The sequence below is a fragment of the Arachis hypogaea genome, chromosome 6 (assembly GCF_003086295.3).
Source record: "Arachis hypogaea cultivar Tifrunner chromosome 6, arahy.Tifrunner.gnm2.J5K5, whole genome shotgun sequence".
In the NCBI taxonomy this organism is placed as follows: domain Eukaryota; kingdom Viridiplantae; phylum Streptophyta; class Magnoliopsida; order Fabales; family Fabaceae; genus Arachis; species Arachis hypogaea.
The window spans coordinates 56,254,983-56,260,167 of NC_092041.1; the positions used below are offsets into that span (position 1 = coordinate 56,254,983).

General features: G+C 36.7%; 1 non-coding gene across 1 annotated transcript; it reads right to left on the reverse strand.

The window, feature by feature from the left end:
- Window positions 1-3,009: 3,009 nt before the first annotated feature.
- Window positions 3,010-3,117, reverse strand: LOC112699788 (small nucleolar RNA R71). Its single transcript, XR_003152726.1, has one exon. It is a non-coding gene; the product is annotated as a small nucleolar RNA R71 (small nucleolar RNA).
- Between the last annotated feature and the right edge of the window lie 2,068 nt (window positions 3,118-5,185).

Below are 5,185 nucleotides of genomic sequence, written 5' to 3' on the forward strand. Positions count from 1 at the left end.
TTTCTACACACCATAGATTAAGGTGTGGAGCTCTGCTGTGCCTCAAGAATTAATGCAATTACTATTGTCTTTTATTCAATTCAAGCTTATTTCTAAGATATCACTCGAACTTCATCCTGATGGATATGATGATCTGTGACACTCATCATCATCCGTCCTTATGAACGCGTGCCTGACAACTACCTCCGTTCTACAAGCGAGAGCTAGAGTGTGTATCTCTTGGATTCCTGATGCACGACGCATGGTTGCCCTCGCCTGACAACCGAGCCTTCGATTCCGTGAGATCAGAGTCTTCGTGGTATAAGCTAGAATCCATTGGCGGCATTCATGAGAATCTGGAAAGTCTAAACCTTGTCTATGGTATTCCGAGTAGGATTCAGGGATTGAATGACTGTGACGAGCTTCAAACTCGTGAGTGTTGGGCATAGTGACAGACGCAAAAGAATCACTGGATTCTATTCCGACATGATCAAGAACCGACAGATGATTAGCCGTGCTTTGAGAAAGCATTTGGACCATTTTCACTGAGAGGACAGGAGGTAGCCATTGACAACGGTGAAACCCAACATATAGCTTGCCATGGAAAGGAGTGAAAATGACTGGATGAAGCAGTAGGAAAGCAGAGATTCAGAAGGAACACAATATCTTCATGCGCTTATCTGAAATTTCCACCAATGAATTACATAAGTATCTCTATCTTTATTTTATGCTTTATTCATCTTTATTTTTGAAAACCATTATAACTTTTATAATCTGCCTGACTGAGATTTACAAGATGACCATAGCTTGCTTCAAGGCAACAATCTCCGTGGGATCGACCCTTACTCACGTAAGGTATTACTTGGACGACCCAATGCACTTGCTGGTTAGTTGTGCGGAATTGTGACAAAGTGTGATTCACGTTTGAGAGCGCTACCAAGTTTTTGGTGCCATTATTGATGATCACAATTTCGTGCACCAATTTTTTGGCACCGTTGCCAGGGATTGTTCAAGTTTGGACAACTGACGGTTCATCTTGTTGCTCAGATTAGGTAATTTCAAAAAGTTTTTCAAAAATATTTCAAAAATTTTTCTTTATTTTCATTTTTCTAAATATAATTTTCGAAAAACACTACAAAAAATTAATAAAATCTTAAAAACCAAAAATATTTTGTGTTTCTTGTTTGAGTCTTGAGTCAAATTTTAAGTTGGGTGTCAATTGCATGTTTTTAAAATTTATGCATTTTTTTCAAAAAATTCATGCATGGTGTTCTTCATGATCTTCAAGTTGTTCTTGATAAGTCTTCTTGTTTGATCTTCATATTTTCTTGTTTTGTGTCTTTTCTTATTTTTCATATGCATTTTTGCATTCATAATGTCTAAGCCTTAAAAATTTCTAAGTTTGGTGTCTTGCATGTTTTTTTTCTTGAAAATTTTTCAAAAATAAGTTCTTGATGTTCATCATGATCTTCAAAGTGTTATTGGTGTTCATCTTGATATTCATAGTGTTCTTGCATGCATCATTGGTAATGATCCAAACTTTTCATGATTTGGGTCATATTTGTGTTTTTCTCTCTCATCATAAAAAATTCAAAAATAAAAAATATCTTTCCCTTATTTCTCTCAAAATTCGAAATCTTTGGGTTGACTTAGTCAAGTCAAGATTTCAATTTAAAAAAAAATCTTATCTTTTCAAAATCTTTTTCAAAAATCAAATCTTTTTCATTTTTTTATTATTTTCGAAAATTTAAAAAAAATTGTTTTTCAAAATCTTTTTCTTAATTTTATGTCATAAATTTCGAAAACTTTACTAACAACAAATGTGATTGATTCAAAAATTTGAAGTTTGTTACTTTCTTGTTAAGAAAGGTTCAATCTTTAAATTCTAGAATCATATCTTTTAGTTTCTTGTTAGTCAAGTAATCAATTTTAATTTTAAAATTTCAAATCTTTTTAATTTCTTTTTCAAATCTTTTACAAAATAAATCTCAACCATATCTTTTCAATCATATCTTTTTTCAAAATCAATTTCAAAAATCTTTTCTAACTCCTTATCTTTTCAAAATTGATTTTCAAATCTTTTTCAACTAACTAATTGACTTTTTGTTTGTTTCTTATCTTTTTCAAAACTACCTAACAACTTTTCTCTCTCTAATTTTTGAAAATTCCTCACCCTTTTTCAAAATTCTTTTTAATTAATTAATTGTTTCAAATTTTAATTTTAATTTCTTTTATTAATTTTCGAAAATCACTAACCTTTTTTCAAAAATAATTTTCGAAATTCTCTCCCTCCCATCTCTTTCTATTTATTTTAATTATTCACTAACACTTCTCTTCATCTAAAAATTCGAACCCTCTCTTCCCCTCTGTGTTCAAATTTTTCTCTTCTCCTTCTTCTATTCTTTTATTCTTCTTCTCACATAAAGGAATCTCTCTACTGTGGTAAAGAGGATTCCAATTATTATTTTCTGTTCCCTTCTTTCTCATATGAGCAGGAACAAGGACAAGAATATTCTTGTTGAAGCAGATCCTGAACCTGAAATGAGTCTGAAGAGGAAACTAAGAGAAGCTAAAATACAACATTCCAGAGACAACCTTACAGAATTTTTTGAAAAAGAAGAGGAGATGGCAGCTGAAAATAATGACAACAACAATAATGCATGGAAGATGCTAGGTGATTATACTACACCTACTTCCAATCTTTATGGAAGAAGCATCTCAATCCCTGCCATTGGAGCAAACAATCTTGAGCTGAAGCCTCAACTAGTTGCTCTAATGCAACAGAACTGCAAGTTTTATGGACTTCCATCAGAAGATCCCTATCAGTTTCTAACTGAGTTCTTACAGATCTGTGAGACTTTTAAGACTAATGGAGTTGATTCTGAAGTCTACAGGCTCATACTTTTCCCTTTTGCTGTAAGAGACAGAGCTAGAACATGGTTGGACTCACAACCTAAAGATAGCCTGGACTCCTGGGATAAGCTGGTCACGACCTTCTTGGCCAAGTTATTTCCTCCTTAAAAGCTGAGCAAGCTTAGAGTGGATGTTCAGACCTTCAAGCAAAAAGATGGTGAATCCCTCTATGAAGCTTGGGAAAGATACAAGCAGTTGACCAAAAAGTGTCCTTCTGACATGCTTTCAGAGTGGACCATTTTGGATATATTCTATTATGGTCTATCTGAGTTCTCTAAGATGTCACTGGACCATTCTGCAGGTGGATCTATTCACCTAAAGAAAACGCCTGCAGAAGCTCAAGAACTCATTGACATGGTTGCAAATAACCAATTCATGTACACCTCTGAGAGGAATCCTGTGAGTAATGGGACGCCTCAGAAGAGGCGAGTTCTTGATATTGATGCTCTGAATGCCATATTGGCTCAGAACAAAATGTTGACTCAGCAAGTCAACATAATTTCTTAGAGTCTGAATGGATGGCAAAATGCATCCAACAGTACTAAAGAGGCATCTTCTGAAGAAGAAGCTTATGATCCTGAGAACCCTGCAATGGCAGAGGTAAATTACATGGGTTAACCCTATGGGAACACCTATAATTCCTCATGGAGAAATCATCCAAATTTCTCATGGAAGGATCAACAAAAGCCTCAACAAGGCTTTAATAATGGTGGAAGAAACAGGCTCAGCAATAGCAAGCCTTTTCCACCATCTTCTTAGCAACAGACAGAGAATTCTGAGCAGAATCACTCTAGCTTAGCAAACATAGTCTCTGATCTGTCTAAGGCCACTTTAAGTTTCATGAGTGAAACAAGGTCCTCCATTAGAAACTTGGAGGCACAAGTGGGTCAGCTGAGTAAGAAAGTCACTGAAACTCCTCCTAGTACCCTCCCAAGCAATACAGAAGAGAATCCAAAAAGAGAGTACAAGGCCATTGATATTGTCAATATGGCTGAATCCAAGGAGGAAGGGGAAGACGTGAATCCCAATGAGGAAGACCTCATGGGACATCTCTCAGACAAGAAGCAGTTTCCTATTGAGGACCTAAAGGAATCTGGGGCTCATATAGAGACCATAGAGATTCCATTAAACCCCCTTCTGCCATTCATGAGCTCTGTAAACTATTCTTCCTCTGAAGAGGATGAAGATGTAATTTGAGAGCAAGTTGCTCAATATCTAGGAGCCATCATGAAGCTGAATGCCAAGTTGTTTGGTAATGAGACTTGGGAAGATGAACCTCCCTTGCTCATTAGTAAACTAAAAACAAGGGTTCAGCAAATTGTACCTCAAAAGAAACAAGATCCTGGTAAATTCTTAATACCCTGTACCATAGGCACCATGACCTTTGAGAAGGCCCTGTGTGATCTGGGGTCAGGCATAAATCTTATGCCACTCTCTGTAATGGAGAAACTAAGGATCTCTGAGGTACATGCTACCACATTCTCATTAGAGATGGCAGACAAGTCAATAAGATAAGCTTATGGAATGGTAGACGACGTGTTAGTAAAGGTTAAAGGCCTTTACATCCCTGCTGATTTCATAATCTTAGACACTAGGAAGGAGGAGGATGAATGCATCATCCTTGGAAGACCCTTCCTAGCCATAGCAAAAGCTGTGATTGATGTTAACAGAGGAGAATTAGTCCTTTAATTGAATGGGGACTACCTTGTGTTTAAGGCTCAAGGTTATCCTTCTGTAAACATGGAAAAGAGGCACGATAAGCTTCTCTCAATACAGAGTTAAACAAGGCCCCCACAATCAAACTCTAAGTTTGGTGTTGGGAGGCCACAACAAAACTCTAAGTTTGGTGTTGGGAGGTGGTGCACGAAATTGTGATCACTACAACTCAAATAATCCAAAAACTTGGTGTTCAACACCATGGCATAAACACAACTTCGCACAACTAACCAGCAAGTGTACTGGGTCGTCCAAGTAATAAACCTTACGCGAGTAAGGGTCGATCCCACAGAGATTGTTGGTATGAAGCAAGCTATGGTCACCTTGTAAATCTTAGTCAGGCAAACTCAAATGGTTATGAATGATGAATAAAACATAAAGATAAAGATAGAGATACTTATGTATTTCATTGGTGGGAATTTCAGATAAGCATATGAAGATGCTTGGTCCCTTCCGTCTCTTTGCTTTCCTACTGTCTTCATCCAATCCTTCTTACTCCTTTCCATGGCAAGCTGTATGCAAGGGTTTCACCGTTGTCAGTGGCTACCTCCCATCCTCTCAGTGAAAATGTTCAACG